Source organism: Danio aesculapii, chromosome 9 (genome assembly GCF_903798145.1).
Source record: "Danio aesculapii chromosome 9, fDanAes4.1, whole genome shotgun sequence".
NCBI classification, from domain to species: domain Eukaryota; kingdom Metazoa; phylum Chordata; class Actinopteri; order Cypriniformes; family Danionidae; genus Danio; species Danio aesculapii.
In genome coordinates, this window is record NC_079443.1 from 30,700,066 (window position 1) to 30,713,172 (window position 13,107).

At 33.9% G+C, this 13,107-nt stretch overlaps 1 long non-coding RNA gene across 1 annotated transcript; it reads right to left on the bottom strand.

The window, feature by feature from the left end:
• Nucleotides 1-26: 26 nt before the first annotated feature.
• Nucleotides 27-9,785, bottom strand: LOC130235044 (uncharacterized). The gene is made up of 3 exons (XR_008838355.1): nt 9,059-9,785; nt 4,295-4,337; nt 27-90 (listed from the first exon to the last, which is right to left on the bottom strand). It is a non-coding gene; the product is annotated as an uncharacterized LOC130235044 (long non-coding RNA).
• Between the last annotated feature and the right edge of the window lie 3,322 nt (nt 9,786-13,107).

Consider the following 13,107-nt stretch of genomic DNA (forward strand, 5'->3'; position numbering starts at 1 on the left):
CCGGCAGAACCACAGAGCCAGTGATTCTGTCCTCTCCTCCTTTCTCTCTCTCTTTCTCTCAGCAGGGCTTCAGGCATTCCAGGACTCTATCTGAAACACAGAGAGGAGGACGCTTGAGTGAGAACATGCACACAGCAGCTGGATGTGATGCTGTCAGTTTGCAGAAAAATTCTTTACAGGCTTCTGCTGACATTGCCTGCAATTATGTCTATAGAAATACACACACACACACTATATATATATATATATATATATATATATATATATATATATATATATATATATATATATATATATATATATATATATATATATACACACACATATACACACACACACACACATACATATATATACACACACACAAACATATATTTATTTATACACACACACACACATTATATATATATATATATATATATATATATATATATATATATATATATATATATATATATATATATATATATATATATATATATATATATATATATATATATACACACATATACACACATATACACACACATTATATATATACACATACATACATAATATATACAAACACACACACTTGAAGTCATTAACCGCCCTTTTATTTATTTATTTTTAATATTTCCCAAATAATGTTTAACAGATTCAGGAAATTTTCACAGTATGTCTAATAATATTTTTTCTTCTGAAGAAAGTCTTATTTGTTTTAATGTTTTAAAAACCATTTTAAGGTCAAAATTATTAGCCCCTTTAAGCAATTTTTTTCAATAGTCTCTAGAACAAACCATCGTTATACAATAACTTGCCTAATTACCCTAACCTGCCTAGTTAAATTAATCATCCTAGTTAAGCCTTTAAATGTCACTTTAAGCTGTATAGAAGTATCTTGAAAAATATCTAGTCAAATATTATTTACTGTCATCATGGCAAAGATAAAATAAATCAGTTATTAGAAATGAGTTATTATTACTATTATGTTTAGAAATGTGTTGAAAAAATCTCTCCGTTAAACAGAAATTGGGGGGAAAAAAAAATCAGATTCTAAAAAATAAGACTTGAACTATATATATATATATATATATATATATATATATATATATATATAGGCTGCATGATATTGGAAAAAATGTACATAACAATATTATGATTTCCTGCAATTTATATTGTGATATTTAACAAGGTAACTTAACTAATAATTTTAGATTGATTGGGAAGATTTTGAAAGGGAATGCATCTGCATTAGCTATAATAAAGTACAAGCAGAGATAAATACACAAATGAAGGAGTTTAACAGTGTACAGGTACAGAAGCTGTAAGTTATGTAAATAATTAAATACAATTATTCTTTATTAAATCTACAAATGTAATATTTCCTTGTGCCCAAATACTTTAAACTCGCTTAAAATGTTATCACAGGCCTTAAAAACACAAGCCATTGATAAATGTTCACTTTATTATGGTTGAACTGAAATTACTCTAAAAATTCTCACGTGTTCTGAGCTGTTGTACCTCCTCAACTATAATCCGCACTCCAAATTGCTCGTCCAGTGATGTGACTGTTCCATATTCACACATTGCAATATCGATGTTAAAATATATATATATATATATATATATATATATATATATATATATATATATATATATATATATATATATATATATATATATATATATATATTTTATATAGTTATACATTTATAACTTATAAATAAGCTATGTATATATATAAGTTATGTATACAGCAGTGTGTAGGACCATATGTTAGATTTTTCAGCAAAGTATGGTTTTTAATATCTGTGGATCACTTTGCCAATTGGTAAAAATACATAGAATGGGTCAAAATGACAGATTTTTAAAAATGTCAAACATCATTAAAATAGTAAACATAATTTTCTAATGTAAATTTATTCAAACTCAATTTTTGATAAATAATCTGCATTGATTAAAATTTGATTCTCAATATTTAGATTTTTTGATCTGTTTCCAGATTTTCAAATAGTTGCATCTCGAACAAAGATTGACCATAACCAACCATAAATCAATGGAAAGATTATTTATTCAGCTTTCATCTTATGTAGAAATCTCAATTTCATAAACTGACATTTATGGCTTGTTTTGTGGTCCAGATTCACATTTTGCATGCTGTTGTTCATTTAGAAATGTACTTTTTATGCATGTTTACAAAATGATAGTGTGTAAATCAGAAATTTCATTATAAGACCTGATATTAATTCTCTTAGCCAGCAATATATTTCCTGATACCTCCAAAAAGGTGACATGGTCAAAATTTGATAAGACTGAAGAATGAATATCAATTAATGCACTAATATTACAGTATTATATGCTTATTTCACATAAATACTTTTTTTTATTATGCAACCATAATGAATACCATGAACATTTAACTGAGCTCTTTGAAAACTGCACATCCAGTGTCCAAATGAACAGCAACAAATAAAAATGCACTTGAGTAATTTTTTAAATACAGAACATAAAGCATGGTATAAGTGAAGTGTCATTTTTTAACACATTGCATCAATACACCACATTGTCAGTTATTGGTTGACACATTATTCCATATTGATGTATTATTACATCTTATTGGATACGTTAGGTTAAATGTAAACTATTTACACATAAACGCACACTGAAATGGCACTTTACAAGTTAAAATGTCTGTTATGAGATGATTAAGGGTTTTTAAAACATTCTTGATTCCCAGTGGGTTCTGTGCTGCTGTTGTTGAAGCATATTTACATTTGGCACATGGCACGACTGATACAATAAAATAATACAATAAGAAATATTTACATTATTATAATTTTCTCAACATTGATTTTAGATGTACATAATTTTTTTCTATTCTGATTTTTTTTTACAGGCCCAGAATCTACGGACATCACCGCAAGCACAGCTCTCAACTTCCCTGCACTGCACTAAAAACCGGTCCTCAAAAATAATGGTGTTAAAAGGAAAGTTACTAGCAATATTGGCTTCTACACCAGACTGAAATAATCCTCCAATATGGTGATTCAGCACTGACAACATCCTGCCTCGGACTCATCTACAACACCAAGAACCAATCAGCCATCAGCTTCCCAATGTACCTTCCCACGACAGAAGACATCTCTTATCCATGCTATGCTTTCTTAAATCACTGTGTGCCTTATGTACAGATATGATAAACTCTGGTAAACTTGTAACATTTGCTTTAAGTTTAAAGAGCTGACCGGAGACATCTGAATTGAAAATAAAAAGTACTCATAGTAAATGCATATTAACCACCAATTATTATTATTTGACACACCAGATTTCTAAACACGAATTTTGATAAAAATACACTTGAAAAACCCTTCAGTAATTAAATTCTACTTTCATTACAAATACGAGAATTGCAGTGCTAACTTTAATCCAAATACATTTTCATGCTTGCTATTCAAAATGTATTACAAAATATATGAATTTTAATGAACAATACTTTAAAATAAAACCATCTGTAACTTTATTATTAAGTTAAAATGATACTTGCATATTAGGTTTCTAGCATCTGTTTATCAAGATAATTAAGGTGTAACATTGACATCAAGGTTACGACCCAACCATCATAATTATGGAATTTGGGTCAATGTTGCAACATCGATTTACAGTCAAGGAAATAGCCATTCTGATTATGCCACATTAGTTATATACTGTTTAACTCGCTCAAAAAAAAAAGCAAGTTAATTTTTTTTCAACCAAGAAATCCATGGGACTTCAGAGATTGACAGGAAGACAACTAGACTCAATCTCACACATTACACACAATGCTAAAGTAAACGTCTATGGCCTGAAACTGATATTGACATCAAACTTTAAATTACTTCTAAACCAGAGCTGCCATCTGTTTCCCCCTCACATTTACTAGCCTCTGATGTGTGTGCTTGTTCAAAAATTACAAATAAAACCACTACACAAATTACTATCAATTTACACTTTCACAGAAGCAAGTGCCAACCTAAACAGCTTGAGAAGAGTGCATTCAGCAGGAAAGTAATCTTCATTTATTTTTATTTTAATTTGTATAGACTTTGTATGCGTGAACAGCCAGTATCTCAATCTAAACTGGACAACTCATCGCTTGAAGGGGATTTTAAAGCCTTAATACCATGATGGCTTGCCAGATGTCAAATACTAAAAGTGTCATTTACTGGGTAAATATAGCACCTGAACTGCTTATACACCATCAAAATGCGCTTTAGCTCCTTTTTTAAAATGATTAACAATTTTTTAAAATCTAAATGTATAGAGATGTTATTACCTTGAACTGTTTTCTAGTTTCTGACATCCCAACCAAGCCATTCCTAGAAAAACAAAGCAGCAAGTTGTCAAAATACACATTAGACTTATAGCTGCAGGTTCAATAATTTAATCTGATTTAATAAAGCCTCTTAAAAACAAATACATATACAATTCCTAAAAATTAAACCTGATACACATTTAGTTAGTGTGTGTGTGTGTGTGTGTGTGTGTGTGTGAGTTTATTAGAGAAAGTAAATGTGACTGTGTGTGTCTTTTAACATCACTACAGTGTGTGGTGTATAATATTGTTATTAACGTTTTTATTTGAGTCAGTTACATCACAAATGCACCCATAAAACTTCACTCACTTTAAAGCTACAAACAATGATCAGAATTATCACTGGCTTATACAAAGACACAAATTATGAGACAGAAGTCTACATCTGATACTTCATGTAAGCTCTCAAAAGCTCTGAGACGTTTTATATACATAAAAATCAAATGATGCATGCAGAGATGCACGTGTAGCACAAAAACAGACGGATCGAGAATTTTTTTTAGCCCCTCCTTTCACCAACTCCCCACGTCTCTTTTTTCCCGTCTGTCTTACACACACACACACACACACACAGACAGCAAACTCGATGCTAAGATATTATAAATAAGTAACTTCTCAAGAAGCAGATGAATTTTTATTATGAAGGAAAAAATAATGTTAACACAAAAGTTATCAGGAAATTATCAGAGCTGAAAATGAGACATGAAAAGCAACCATTTAGAATGACGGAGTAATGGAGCAGGTAAAAACGAAATAGCCTGTTTAGACAACTTAAACGGCATAAATTAAAATAGAAATATTTATTTTTAAAAAAATGCTTTTTTAAAATTGTTGCCATATGAGGCACATTCAATTTTTTTTCCAACTCTATGGTGTGTGCAATTGGCCAAGCCTCCATTTTGGTGTTTAATCTTGTGCACTAGCAACATCGTAATCCCACAAGATAAGTGCACATTATGCGCACCATATAACACTATAATTTTGAATTGTGCTGTAATTATATCATTTTATCATACATAAAGCAGCGCATCAGCACATAGCTCTTTGATATGAGAAAGTGGTCATGTGCATGCGTGTGTGTGTGTGAGAGTGAGGGCCATCAGAGCTCCTGAACGACTATGTGAGAGTGAGAGGGGGTGTGAATGAATGTATAACATTTAACCTCTCTCTTCTTGTATTTTACTGAGCTCACATGACCTCAGGGTCAAAGGGTATCACCTTCCACTCCTCCATCAACATCAGCATGTGACACGCTCGCACCCTCAGACAGGCTCGGCCTAATGCAGGAAACCCTCCCATGTAATTATTCAGCCAGTTCAGTGATCAAAAGAAAATTTAGCAAGGTTTGTTTTACAAGTGAAACTTAAAGAGAACTTAAATAGGATGCAAAAACTTAGTAAAAATATAATAAATCAATAAATCAATAAATAAAAGCAAATACTTAAAAAAAAAATTCTAAAATGTGAAAATTAAAAACATTATACTCTCATTTAAATCTTCAAGCTACACTTTTGTACTTAATTATGAGAGAAGTGTGTATGTGTGTTTGTCTCTGTCAAACATATTTTCTGCCATAAAAAAGTTGTGTAAATATTTAGTCAAAGACAGAATGACAGCAGATGATCCTGCACACCTGTAAGGCAGTGCTGCACCTGAGTACAGATACACAGTATACACACCTGTGCCCCGACTGAAACCTCTCACTGTTAAACACACACACACACACACTGATCAAAGAATGCTCTGCAAAACAGCTGATGTGCAAAACAACTCACACATCTGAATCAAACCTAAAACATCAGTACTTAAAAGAGATGCTCTAAACAGCCCATCATAGCTGATCTGAATAGGAGGAACACACACACACACACACACACACACACACACACACACAACTCTATAAATCATAAAAAAGCAATGGTGGTGTCACAGAGAATTTTTGTGTGCCAATGATAGCACAGTTGATGCTGATTGTGATTTGTCAACCCAAGTAGGACATTTGGGTTTACTTTTTTATTTTATTAAACAAATAAAAACAGATTGAGTGTCATATCACTACTGTGAATACATTAAATTTGGTAAACTCTGAAAATCCTGGCATGGTGAATGATGAAATTAACATGTGCATCTCACAAAATTGCCCGGACAATTAACTGATGAATAAGGCCCAAATTAAAAGAGTGAGTGAGAGAGAGTGTGTGTGTGTGTATATTATAGCCTCTGGTCAGAAGTGTAAGGCTTAATTTCCTGCAAGTTCACGTTTACCCTCTCTCACACCCGCAAGCACAAAAAGCATGAATCAGTGCTGTTTTTAACTAGGTGCTTATTTCTGTACACTCCATAATTTAACATTTTTAGCGTGGTCATTTTTTGCTTTTCGAATCTTACAATAGGGCTGGCAAACTTTAAACTCAGCTCCTCCAAAAATGCAGGCCTGGACACACCAGATCTCTCCCAACATCATTTATGCAACATCATTTGAAATGTTTTAATTGCGAAATTAAAATCATATTGCCTGTATCATCATATATTGTGCATTAATTAATCTGTGCTAACAATAATATCCTGAATGTCTTTCCTCCAAGCCTGGAAACGAATTTTCATGAACTCAAAGTTCATAAGAAAACTCAATAGGTGAAAAAAAATTGTTTATTTTAATCTAAATAAAAAAAATCTTCCACAATAACCCAGTATGAAGGAAAGATGCATATCAGCATCAAATATAAATGACATTCTGCCTAAAATTACCTGCAAGTTAACTTTTAACATGTGTTGATAGGAATATATGATAGTATTATGACAATATTATGGAGTGTATTCATTTTAAAAGTGTGTGGGATTAAGTGACAAAATGTTTCAAATAGGGACCTGCTTTATAATACAAATGATACAAAGTGGCACTGTAATATTACTTAGTAATTTAGGTCATGTTTCTACAATAGTTATAAGCAAAACTTCTGTGAACGGGTCATAAAAAAAACCTAAGTTTCAGCACCGTCTGTGAAACTCTGTGGGGCATTCGAGTGTGTGCATGACGTGTCTGTTGATTAAACTGCAATGTTACGAACATGATAAAGAGATCGTTGTGGTTTACTGGTGGGGGTTTCCCTATGGTCTCAAAAGCAGGATCAACTCATGGGAAGAAAAACAGCCAGGAAAATAAATAAATAAATAATAAAAATGCACAACACATTTAGAGAAAAGAAACTCTCACAAATAATGTGTTGAACTGGGCTATACTGAGTTGACTGAACTATTAAATATATATATATATATATATATATATTTTTTTTTTTTTTTTTTTTAACTGACTAAAATGAGATTTTACTCTCTCACACAGACCACTGCATTACAATTTCAGCAATGTGCAATTCTAATATAAGCAATAAAATTAATTCTGGATGCGCTTCAAACACAATTTCTCCATATTATTTGGACAGACATTTTATATCTAATCATTCTAGAGTTAAATGGCAATTTTATCATAAGGTTTTTGTCATAAGACTTACACTGGTACATGGTGTAACTTGTGTTAATTATTTTTTTGTGAATGACCATTAAACAACACACTCCAAAATAACTCAAACTATGTAATTTAGGCAAAAACCAGACAGCAATTAGGCCTGTGGGACACAGAAGTAAAAGGTTAATCTTATTTTTAACATTCTATATTGGGCTACTTGTACATACAAGCATTCAAAGCGCCATTTTAACATGCAAAAAAAAATCGTTTTATTACAAAACTGCTAAATTTAGTGACTATAAAATAAAACCCACACAAATCTAAGATTATGCTAATAACTTCTATTAAAACTGGATTATTTGAACTCAATTGCCATATTTGGGCTCAAACTGACCCTGGGTCTCGGTTAGGTTAACCTTCCATGACATCGCATGACATGGACAGGCCTTTACATCAATCAGCACAATTAGGAGGTCAAAGCATCATGGTAATGACTTCGTGACCTTTCTGCATGTGACCTCCACATTAGGCAGCACAAAAATCAACCGAAGTCATGGAAGTCCTCACGGTGCAGAGGATTTGCTATGGAGTAGAAATCAATGAAAGAAAAAAACGTCTTAAATAACTTTGAGAACAGACAAAAAAACTAAAAACCCGTCGATGGTAAAAAAAAAAAAAGTGAGTTGCACACACTGACAATAAAGGCCGGCAAAAAAGCACAGCGACTGTCGACCAAAGATCACTCTGAAAGATGATTTTCTCTCGCTCTCGACATATAAACTACATTTTTCACCAACACCTAAAGTAATTAATATGACGAATAAACGCACTTCACTATTATACAACTAGGCCTTAAATTATCCTACAATGCAACCTGGTTATATAATTTCAATCTTATAGGCCCGCTCGTATAAAAGTATGAATACGTGTCCATAACAGTAAGTGTGATTACGAGGGTTTCAAATTGCACGAGGGAAATGTAGCTGAGTGAAGTTGCAATAGCGTGGTAACGTAGATCAATACATTGTGACGTTTTTGTTCGATCGAGAGGTGATCAAACTCCTCCAACTCACTTTCGTCTTGACTTCATTTCCATCTCGAACTCTTATTCACTTTTGTGACAGAGCTGATGCATTTTACATTTTGAAAGATGACAGATGCCTGTGTTTTTGTTAATATTTACTATTCATGCACGCAGAAGATTAAAAACTTTATTTGATACGTATTAAACAAATACACATTTTAAGCAAAATGTTACTTACCTAAAACGCCTGAGCAGTCATGTTTGTTAATCCATCCAAAAATATAAAAAGAAAAAGTTGGCAAATAGAAATTGTGAGCGCACTGTATATGTAAACAAAAAAAAACGAAAAATAAAACTAAAGGCACTCTGGTCATCGTTGCTTTTTTATTTCACGTTAAAAGAGGAACAAAAACTAGTAAAGAATAGGGCAGTGTTGGTCGGTGTGGCATCCCGGTGTATCGCTCTCTGATAGGCTCTCGGGCTCGCCGGCCGTCTCGCTCACATCACCAATCCCGCTCAAACTTAACGTTTAAAAAATGCACAAAACCACCTCGCTCAATCAAACGACCCACATCAACCCACTCGTCGTCGCCTGCTATAATTTTCCGGATTTTTTATAGAATTTTCCCGGTATCCGTGTATTTGCTGGATTTTTTCAAAAAATAATACAAAAATATATCGTTTCCACAGCGCGCCTCCATTCGGACGCCCCTCTCGGCTTGAGATGCTAGCCGCATTAGCCTGCTAGCTCACTTCAGTCTCCACTTCTCTATTTGTTGTCATTAGACATCGTCTTTTGCTTCTGCAGCATTCATCCACCAGGAAACTACCGCCTCGATTTTGTGCTCGATTTCAGGAAAAAAATCTCTCGTTGCTCCCTGGAAACAAAAAAGAGAAGCATTCCCTCGCTCAAATTACTGGACTACAGTACGGAGCCTCTCTAGGCAGCTGTTGTTGCTGTAGCTGCTCACTCGAAAATGGCGCCGAAAGCTCCAGTCTTCATTCAAATTGGCCGGAGCCTCCCCCTGCCCGCATTGGGCATGCCGGGACCTAGAGCACAGCGCTGGATTGGTCGAGACAAAATGCACCCTCAAACCGGCTAGCAACCAGAACCCACGCACAATATCCTTACACGGCCAACAGGGCACGGTTTAACTGTAGCTCTGCCAGTCTGTGTGTTCTAAACAGCGAGTGTTTGCATTAAAATCGCGTGCACGCCATTAAAAGTTTTAGGCGAATGTACGAGGTTATGTTAGTTGCTTTATAAGCTAAATACAGTTCGACACTAATCTACGGCTGATTCAATGTTAAAACGAACATGAAAATGAATCGTGTGCATCTAGATTCTTCTGCTATCGTGAGCGTGTGTATGGCAAGCTGTATTAACATTTATATTAACCATACTAGTACCTATTGACATGCTAAACTACATATCTTTTAGATTTTAGATTAGACAGTAGACTTTTCTAATAACTACCAGTACTTATTTTAAGTGCTATGGCTTATTACACACTGGTTCTTAATTATTTAGATAGCAGTATGGTATTCATTCATTATACACTAGTAATTACAATACCAGTACACTAAAACATTCTTGGTTATTTCAACTCAAATTTTGGTAAAATGTGGACAATTCCAACTACTGGGTTTTGATCATACCCAACTTGCATGTGCAAGTCTGCAGTCAGACACTACTGGGTATTTTTGTGAATAACAACTAACCATCCCCGTAGTCAACTGAGGCCACTTCTGTAATTTATTTTTTCTTATTTAAACTAACATGAAGTTCTGTGAATGAAGATTTATTTAAAAACATGTCACTGTTTTAAAATAAAGCCATATAGTTCTGCATTTGTGATATGCAGGAGGAGCAAACATGCTCTAGAGAGGGTGTCATTGAATGTTTTTAATACTTAATTTGACAGTGTTAATAGAGAGGAAAGGAAACGGGTCGGGTTCACAAATTGCAAGAAAAATTCTATTTTTAAAATGCTAGATTTTACTCTTTCGCTGTGGGTATAGTTAGGTCTGAGGACACCACATTGCTCATTTCCACTGAGCGGTATAGTTCGGTACAGTACAATAAGTATTTGTCATGGTCAGAAGGACCAAAATAGCAAACTGTACCATACCAGTGATACCACTTTTTCGCACTCTTTCATAATGGTAGCTAACAAAATAGTATCGAAAGGTTGGAGCTAGACTCGCTGCTGAACACTATTGGTTTACAGAGAATCTACACTTGCGCCGGCAACAAGCTAGGAGAACAACAACACAGGAAGCGCCAATTTTAAATACACATCGAACATGACACTATAATAATACAATGACAGCTTACAGCATGCTCAAACAAAGCTTGTTGTCTTGTGGCAAACAACCACATGCCAAAAGCATGAACAGGATCTGCTTTATAGGGTCATTTATTTGTCGCATCTAAACATAAAAAAACTTTTCTATTTACGTGTGCTTTCCACACAATTACATAACATATAAAGAACTTGCGTGTGAGATATGATATGTGGACGACCCATACAGCTTTCTTTATTGGCACTATTGTCTAAAAAAATCTGCGTAGGGCGAATGAGTAAAATATGGACAGACCTAACCAATGGATTATTTATTTTTCAATTAGATTTTAATCTTAACTTTAACCCAGTTGGGTTTGTCCACATTTAACACAAATATGGGGTTTACATTTTTAAAGCATAAGCTACTAGTACCATTTAAGTAAAACACTATAGTTTATAGATCAAATGTTAAAACGGCTTGCCATAGTGTCCTAAAACGAACAAGATTTCTCATGTTCAGTCGTTCATGATTTTACGAGAGAAATAAAAAAAGGATTAAGATCGAGGTTTTATTCTTCATGTCCTATTCTGAAGGTTCAGTTACTCTAAGATGCATACATGAACTGAACCGAGCGTCAGTCGACGATCCCTGTAAAGACGAAGCAAACGTCCACTCTCCAAGACTAGCCTGACAACAGAGCCTGCGCGCTTGACTACAGCAGGCAGCGAGAGCACTGCGAGCTGCGTCACTCACACCACCAGCAGCGTGAAGGTTGATTGGGAGAAGAAAGAAACAGCGCTCCATCTGTCAAATCCGCCCCTTTTCTGATTACTGCCGACTGCATCATTCGGATAATGACTTTCGAAATATGGCACTGCTTTGTGAGTATTTGGCCATCAAATCCTGTTCATTTAAGAATATCTAGTGGCTAAATTGATTTCTAAAACTCAGCCTTATTATACAAGCTTTAACTGCAAATGTGCAAAGTTAGACAAAGACTGTCTACCACTTAGTAATTTTTAAATAAAAAAGATGGCTTTATTTCTCTTACTTTTGTAGCTGTAATAATTGGGTGGCACCACTGAATCATGCATATTTCTTATTTTTAGACATGCCCACATAAACTCAGATGACACTGTCCACATAAACAATCATGAAGTACACGAGAGCACACAACACAACAAAATGTTTGAGTGCATGTTGTTATAAATGGATGCCAACAGTGAGACTCATATAACCTAAAATAAGCTGTAAAGAACAGGAATGTGTCTATATCAGGCGTGCCCAAACTTTTTTGTATAAAGGGCCAAAAAACAAATATCATTGAAAGCTGTGGGCCAAAGGTATACCAAACTTAACAAATTTAATTACACTTGTCATGGGTAATTTTCTGATTTATTAGAAAATTTGACTTTAAATCATATTAACTAATGCAGTTTAACATTCAAATCGATGCTTATTGCAATAAAGGCATAAACAATCATTTATAACAAAGTGTTCAAAGATTTATAACAAAGAATTCAACACTGAATACACTAGTCAAGCAGATTCTGCCTTTGCCTTGATTTGTCCTCTATCCATCGAGTGACAGTACAGTTCATTTAAACTAAATCTAATTAACTTACACAATTTATTCAAAATATTTGATTTCAATTAGCTTTTAACAATAAAACAAAAGGTTACAGTAGATTTGAAATGACAATCTAAACTATCATCACCATTTTTTCCTCTCTTCTCGGATGCAATGGCGGGCCAAATCAAAGGTTAGAATGGGCCAAATTTGGCCAGCGGGCCCTAGTTTGGGCATCTCTGCCCATATAAAAGAAAGATACATCAAATTTTCTGTTATTATCCTCTATTTTGCATGTTTCTTGTTGCTTTTCTTTTATGTGATTATTTCTGTTTCTTGCATTTATTGCTAAACAAACTTGTGGTTACTTCTCATTTTTATTATGAGCTTCACCATTTGGCCATGTCAACCAACAACTACCTTATTTC